Source organism: Nymphaea colorata, chromosome 2 (assembly GCF_008831285.2).
Source record: "Nymphaea colorata isolate Beijing-Zhang1983 chromosome 2, ASM883128v2, whole genome shotgun sequence".
In the NCBI taxonomy this organism is placed as follows: Eukaryota; Viridiplantae; Streptophyta; class Magnoliopsida; order Nymphaeales; family Nymphaeaceae; genus Nymphaea; species Nymphaea colorata.
This window is the reverse complement of record NC_045139.1, coordinates 17,677,684-17,686,315: the sequence shown is the minus strand read 5'-3', so window position 1 is coordinate 17,686,315 and position 8,632 is coordinate 17,677,684.

Genomic DNA, 8,632 nt, shown 5'->3' with positions numbered 1-8,632 from the left:
CCATTTTTTAAAGATGTATGAGATAAGATAGGCAAGTTCTGAAACTTTTAGTGCATTGGCATCAACCTTGCAGGCCTGGACATGAACATAGTAACCTGATGATGGGCCACCAGAGCCAGCAAAACTAATGTTATTGGCATGTTTTGTTTGGTACAAAGGGAGGCAAGTGGGAGGAGCACACCCACTGAGAATCACCCACATTGCCATATGATGGCAGTGGAGCTTGTCATGGCCTGTCTCTGATCATTGATTGGATTCCCAAGTGCCTTTGCCACAGTGGCCTTATCCTCCTTGTGTCTCTGAATTATTTGGGTATCCAAATTATTCATTCATTCATTCATTGTCTTCTACCTCCAATTCTGCCATAATTGAGTGGGTGGATTTTGTGATCACATGAGCTTGGTTCAGCTTGGCTGCAGCTTCTTCATGTGCTTCACTCTGATTGAGCCAATTTGCATGGACCTGTCTTGCTTTCATTGGCCCACCCACGATCTCCGGGTCGGTCACGCCGAAATTTTGCAGGTAAAATGGGGATTTAGGGTTTTTGGGTTCATCAGATCAGAAAAGGAAAAGAAAACTGCTGGCTGCCAAAGTTGAACCTCTTCATTGCCCAGAAATGCCAACTTGGGAATTTAAGTGAACATTGTAAAAGAATGTCTGCAAGATGTTGTTGGATAGCTAAAAATTGTTATCAGTCACTAAAAAGATTGATTACAAACTGTTGCTACTGCTCTTGTGGCTAAAGACTTTTAGTGACATGTCTTAAACTTTTAGCTATCTGGCTGCATTAGTCGTCCTGCTACTTTGTATTTCCCACTGTTTGGATGCTAATTTTACTCAAAAAACAGGATAAACTGGGATTTGTGTGTGTCAAGTTCAGGTAAACAGATAAACTTGAACCGGCTCTCTTCATTGAATGTTGTTAATTCAGGTCTATATCCTTCTCCTTTGAGCTTAATCGGAAGAAGAAAAGTACATTAAAGATACAAATCAAAGTGCAGGGACTCCAGAAGGCTTCGTGGAAAAAGACAAAGATTGTCAGCTTATTGCAGTTAGGAATATCTTTTTCCTTGCAAGTGAGGAAACCACAAGATTTCTTTAGTAATTTGTGTTCAGAAATAAGATTTCCCCCTTCTTTTTTCCCCACATGAGGACGAACATTTTGAGTTTTTTGTGCAAAATATCGATCTGTTCATGCATGTTCAACCGTTTCGGTCCACATCTCGTTTTCCGCCACTGAGAAAAGTTTCACCACAGCTTCAGCTTTATGGGAAGCGACGTGCATTTCTGGATACCGAACTTTCTTGGCACCTTTCAACTTGAATGCCCGTGGCTGACCCACCAAGGCAAGTTGTGGAGCCTATGTAAAGTAAACTATTTGAATTGAGTTCTTATATGTCGTTATAAAATTGGTTAGGTAAGGATTCTGCTGTTAGGGCCATTATAAACTGCTCTTTTAATTAAAAAGGAAAAAGGGAGATGATGACAAGAGAACATAATCTATGTTTATAATGAAACAGTCTTTAAGATATACTTGATCCCACTTTGTCACATAAAATGGATCTCCAATAATCTTTCCTCAAGATACGATGGCCCATTGCACCCTTTTGATCAAAATATGCTTCAAATCATATTGAAATACAGATCACAGTGAGCAGTTATATATATATATATATATATAATATGTTTTTCTTTTTCTGAACTAATTATTTTTAACAAGTAAATTTTTGTTTCACTTGTCATGTCACTAACCAAGCACATAGCCATGAATATAGTTCTCAGGTTTTTAACGTCAAGGTTTTTCTCGGGTATTTATCAGCAAAGTTGTTTTTTAGGAATATCTTGGAGTTTTTTTTAAATAAAAAATCAAAATGTTAGGTAAAAGTACAAGAAATGACAAAATAATAAGTATTGTATTGCTGTTAGGAGGTTATGTTAAATGCCTAAAGCACTAGGAAATAAAACAATGAAAAAAAATTTGAAAGAAAGTAAAAACAGAGAATGAAATAGAAAAATCACGAAAAAATCGCATTGAAATCGTCATAAATTCGTTTTAACTTTTTTTTTTTCAATACGTCCCTACATTTTCCCGTTTTTATTTATTTTCTCTTGTTAATGTCGCGATATTCTGGAAAATATCACGATATTTGTGGCTATAAATTGATAAGCAAGATTCTCGGGCAGAAAACATGAAGTCACTCAACTTGGTAGCAACTGAACTTGTGAATAAGAAAATGTTGACTCAATATGGCATTGATACACAGCCATTTTGGCTATAAATGAGTGTTTCTCCATGAATCACCTGGCACTTGGTCTATCTTTCTCCACTGCCCAATGCTAAATACTTTGATTTTATCTAATTATTCTTTATAAAAATTGAATTTATTACCATATCTGGAGAGCAGTGGCGCGAGGGGAACTGCAAAGAGCATTAAGATGAAGACCCTACATCGAGTCCTAAACCTGCCACTTTAGTTCAGACCCATTGGGTGCTCTGGTCCTTGGTCGGTTCCTTGTCCTAACTTATTTATAAACTGGAACCTCAATTATGTGCTCCACAAATGCAGGGGGAAAATCTTTTACAACTGGTTTGTCTTTTTTTATACATTATTAGCATATCAAATCGACTATTTCCATTCATTGTTGGTTATTTAGATTCCAAAAGGTAAACAATCCATTCTCAAGTGCATATTTCGTCGCTCATGGATATAGACCTTGTCATTCGGACGAGTAAAACAAGGGGAAATAATTTGAATATTTCTGTCTTCTTATCTCTGTCCGGTAGTGAGGATTTGTCTCCTCAAAAAGATTTCATTTATAATCATTAGCATGTCAATTTTATATGAATTAAGTTTTTATGTTATTCCAAAAACCAACCTTATCTTCAAATTTATATATATATATATATATATATATATATCTAAAAAGGCTCCACCCCTTCTATATAGATGGCATCTAACTGCCTCAGAATCGGGATTCCAAATGCATATATGCTCATTTCTTGTTGGGTGAGCGGGAGGGAACCAACCGCAACCGCTCGATTAAGGGGGTCCCCCAGGTCAGCAACAAATTTTTTATTTAGTTTTACATAGATTTCTTACAATTATTTACTTGTTTATATATGTTGTGCTCCTAGAATTTCCATAAGAGTGCCCCATAACCAAAAAATTCTGACTTCATCACTACTCCCAAGGTTGCATCGATGCATAGCACCGCTCACCCACCACGGCACCACCCGATTGAGAGGCAGATAAGGTCTACCCTCTTCCCCCTAAGGTCGCATCAATGCTCAGCGCAGAACCCTCATTGTGTGCCACCTAGTGCATTCTATTCCACTCATTAACAAAGGTGATTGATGTCAATGACGTTCGAACCAATGACTAGCTACCTACCAGCCACCTGCACCAAACCTCCTTAATGGGGGACGTGTGGGGCTCTTCAATGATTAATTTTCTGCTCTTAACGATAACACTTTTTTTTCCAGATTCATTGATGAAACACCATTTTTGTTTTTTCTACAATGATTTTCTTTCTCTCAAGCAATTTTTACTTCATGTCTATTAGTTGAATGCATAAAAATGATAAAAGGGGGCTGAGGGTGCAAATAGAGTGGCTATGATCATCATAAAGTTAATTGGGTGCAATTTTTTATATGAGATAAGCGGATTGAGTAAATCTATTACAAGATATGTGATCAACTAATAATGCCATATATAAAATTAACTTTTTAAAATATGTATGACAATTAGTATCTTTAATTTTTAAAAAAATAAACGTGACACCTTATGATTTATCAATTTAGCTTAACCGTGATGTCTTGGAGCCAGAACTTTTTGGCTAGAGGACAGTAGAAGCCAGTCTGGAGACTGAAAAAACCTTCAAATGAATTCTGCAGCAGGCCGAGTCAATTTAAGGAGACCGATCCATTTCCAGTGTTAGCGGCCCATATGGTTGGACCTGGGCCTGGATTCCCTCCTAGTTCCAACCACTCATTATACTCCTCAATTTTCTTAAAAAAAAATTACATATAATTTTTTTTAAAAAAATTGTGTATATAAAAGGTTTGGAAAATGATATTTCAGCTCCCATCAAAATTTTGAAATTATAATTCAGCCCCTCCCCTGAAAAATTTCTGGATCTGCCCTTGCATGTATCCAAAGAAGTTGATGATTGAAGAGAATAATCTTTGCTTGTGGCGCGTATGATGCCAACATTGAAAGCAACCTGTTTTGAATGGACATGAATGTGATTTCTGCCTAGCAATGTACATGGTTTATATTTGGACAACCTAAATATATTGGAAATCAGATTTGATCAAATTGGAGCATGTTTGGCAAATAGAACAGTTTGCCTTAAAGTTGAGGCATGAAACACTTGTTAAGGTGTTTCATAAATCTTCCCTAATTTTTTGGCCATAGTAATGAAACAGTGTTCCGTTGGAGAAAGACATCTGTCAACATAAACCGGGGATGATGAACAATGAGGGGCCATTGGGCTACAGGAACAGTAACATATTATTTCATGAATATATCTATGTCTTTCATGAAATTTCTTTGTTGCCGTTCATAGAATGGCCAAATGAACCCTCAGAGGCCTTGTTTCTATTAATTATCAACTTACAAAAAGAGGAAAAAGAAAAGGAAGGAGGAAAATGAAGAGAGCAAGTCTCTCCTAAACGAACTGTCACCGCTTGATCACGACGCAATGTCTCAAATGCCGGCCTTTACACGATATTTTATGTACTTGGCGGAAAAGGGAGGAGGAGACGTGCGAATCCCTTAACACCAGAAGCATCCCTCCAAAAGAAAGAATATCTTGGACCTCGACGTTTCCTCCGATATGTTCTTCCTTTTGGCAAGGTACCTGGTACCATCATTTACTGATCACAGGATTAGCTCTTGACAGAGTTATAACGAAAGATATTTGGAAACAGATCTAACGCAAGTGGTAGGTGGGAACAGCCCTAATCGTCCTACTCTTCACATTAATCTTTTTCATGGTAACGTAATGGTAAGGCGCGGTGGTCAACATTCATCCGGCCATGTTATTTAATAGAGATATCATTATATCCGATTTAAATCAGATCTAAAAGAATTTGATGTGAAAAAAAAATTAATATCTGATTAGAAAATCATCGATTCAGATGACATTCAATCGAATTCAAATACAAATACATATAAATATGTGATTGGATTTGGATTTGAATTTAGTTTCAGATCAAATTTAATTTTAAATAAATATCATCTAATGCTCTTACATGAGAATTCGTCAAATTCTGTTTCACTTAATAATTTGGACTTGAATTCTATGAATGTAAAAAATGAATTAAAATCGGATTCCAATTATAAAATCAAATTTTAGATTCGGATTCAGATACGACTTTGCTTTAATCCCAATTCGAAATCCAAATATTGGAATATCCTCAAAAATAGAAAGAGGTAAAGGTATATCTTATTGGAATATGATCCGTTGACATTCTTGTTTTTTCTTAAACATTCCTAGAAGGAGCAAGAGAAAAATATCAATTTCAAATAACAAGTGGATAGGAAGACCAAACTAAACCGACGACCCAGCTCAGCTAATTGATAATAAAATGATATATTGACTTCTTAATTGATAAATTTTTCCCATATGGTCATGTCTTACAAGTACTTATATAACATATTTTTATTAAGCAAGCTGTCTAACGTTATCTGTCTAAAAAAGATTAAGGGCTGAACTTATTTATTATCTGTCTAACATTCAAGTGTTTGGCTATAAATAATTAACAGCCATCTTTTTGCATTGGCTAAAGATTAACTGTGGTTAATATATATATATATATAGTGAAAGTATGTCATGTATGTAATATCTTCATCATCAAACTAGTTAAAGAAACTCGTAACCACAGGTAATCTTTAGCCAATGCAAAAAGATAACTGTTGTTTATTAGTACAAAATGCATTTGTAAATACGAAAATCTTCATACTATCTTGTCCTCAAAGAAAGAACAGATATCAATAAGCATAAATAATAGTTGGAGGCTGGTGGTGGCGGAGGTTGGTCGTAACGGGACTCTGCCTTGCCTTGGTTTCCCACTGGTTGGGCCTTTGAGACCTTGTCCACATGAAACTGCCTTAACATTGCAACAGTCATCTCCATTATTGAAGCCTTGCATTGCATCTTCAATTCATAATTCCATAACTAATACATTTTCTTGGCGTACAGATTACAAATAGCTTTCCTTAGCAGATACGCCAGCTCAATCATGCAAGCATTCATACTTGGCAATGTTATCCGTTTTACCTTTTATTTGCGTGAGAGAAAGAATCCTTCTCCCATTGAACATCGTAAATACCTAGTTGTCACTTTTCTATAAAAACTTAGCTTTCCGGATGAATTGAGAAATCACTTTCTGATGAAATAGACTCAATATCAGCGTTCAATCAGCCAGCTATGGAAGATGTGCTAGTGCTCATTCATATATATATATATATATAGCTGTACTTTTGTAGAAAATAAGTTTTACACTAAACAACTTTAAACTAGATACAAATATCTTAATATCTTGAAAAATCAATCACTTCTCACAACAACAAAGCCCAAACATTTATTCTCATCCAACTAATTAGAGGAGTTTTGTGCTGCCGGTGCGAAATGTTAATGGATGGCTCAAAGTAAAAAATGTGTCACTACAAAACAGCTGTCACATGAGGATCGGCAATGGTTCATGTCATGATGTTTTTAGCAACTCTCCATGGTGCTTTTTAGCGATGGTTTTAAATGTTAAGACATCCCACCACATTTGGCACACAGTAGGATAGAATTCTCCTACACACGCACACGCAATCATTGATTAAGTAAAAGACATACATTCATCAAGTTAAATTTAAACCCATACAGCACATTAATCTTTTGGGAGTGGGGACAGACAAAAGAAATCACGACAACCACATTTTCACAATCATATAACCATCGTGCTCCAACAAAGGGATCAACGCTTAAAAATTCAGAAGGAACATTTAATTAGTCTAATCAATCTTGGTATTTATCATACTAACTATCAGCTCAAAACTATTGTCCTTGAGTAAAAAATTTTCAAAGCTTAAGCCATCGCCACCTTCGAATCACAGATATGGTTGTCATCTTAATCAAGGATTCAAGTCAAGATCACTCACAAAGAGTGAGACCGAGAGCGGGAGGTTACTAACGATATAACAGTCTGGTGTCTCCGGTCCAGACTTCTGTCATTGATGGCAAAACCTAACGAAGGAGCCGTTAAGTTACACGTTGTACATCTAGCAACATAACCTATCAAGAAAATAACACGGAGAGCTCCACCACGTGCCAGTAAAGTTAGAAGAACCAAAAGAACACAAGTTCTTCCGGAGAGTCCGACTAACCAATAGGAGACTGAAAAGTCACATAAAGGTACAGCAACATAGATTGACTTGAAACGAGCATTTGATGGCACTGACACAGGTGCTGCTAATCCCACCTCAGACCAACCTCAAGTAGGCTCTAGTTACGTCCGTTCAACGCTAAAACCTACCCATCATCTTTGCAACAGTAGTTACGAGTGCTAGTCCCTTTTCATTTGAAAATGGAGTGGGGGAGCTGGCCGTACTAGTAAATGTATCATACCTCCCTCCCATAATTAGAACTCAAAAAATTCCTTGAATCCCTAGCAAGGAGCTGTCACAAAATCAAATGGAGATGTTTCTTTCTCATGGTGTCCAGGTAGAATTAGTAGAAGGCATAACCAGGGTTCTCCACCCAACAAAAGGGACTAGTCGATGAAAATTGAACAATCTACTTCCCAAGCTAACTATTTTTCCAATCACCTCTTTGACGCATCTGTCAAAAGGCAGTCACTTCAGAAAGATAAACTGACCGAATTTTCCCCAAGTCCAACAAAAAACTGAACTAAAATGGATATTCCTACTAGAGGCAAATGACATACAGCTCTCCAAACAAAACTATCAAGGAAAAAATATGCAACTTGACAAATAGCCAACACTCGTAACACTGACACTAATTAGCAATTCCAGTTACGTTAATATTCCTCGAAGGGCTTCCACACTAAGCACCTTCGTAAAATTAGAGCAACAAAACAGAGAAAAAGCCTACAAGACAAAATTGCATTCTAAATTGAATAATAAAACCTTTCGCAAACCTATTCAAAGAACAAAAAAATCTGAAGACAAAAACACATTCAGAATTATAAAACTGCATTCGAATATCATAATATGATAATAATAATAAACTAAATTCACCTAGCTGTTGCTCACTAGGAGGTAGGGACAACGGATGACGCTGGGCAGGCTTGCCAGTGCGCATAAAGAGGGTCAGCATATAAACGATTGTCCACCAACTGGCAACTCGGCAGTCCTAGTGGTCTTTCAATTTACAAAAAGTTAAAGACTTTATTATCTGAACTGCAACCGTTCCATTTCAGATTTATTAGACAGATTCATCCCTACACGACAAGCTTTTTGTCTACCACACGCTAAACCAAGGGCAGGAGCAGCACATATTATCACATTATCCAAGTGATACTGAACTGTCGACAAATCCACCCCTATATGACAAGCTTTTTGTCTACCACACGCTAAACCAAGGACAGGAGCAGCCCATATTATCACATTATCCA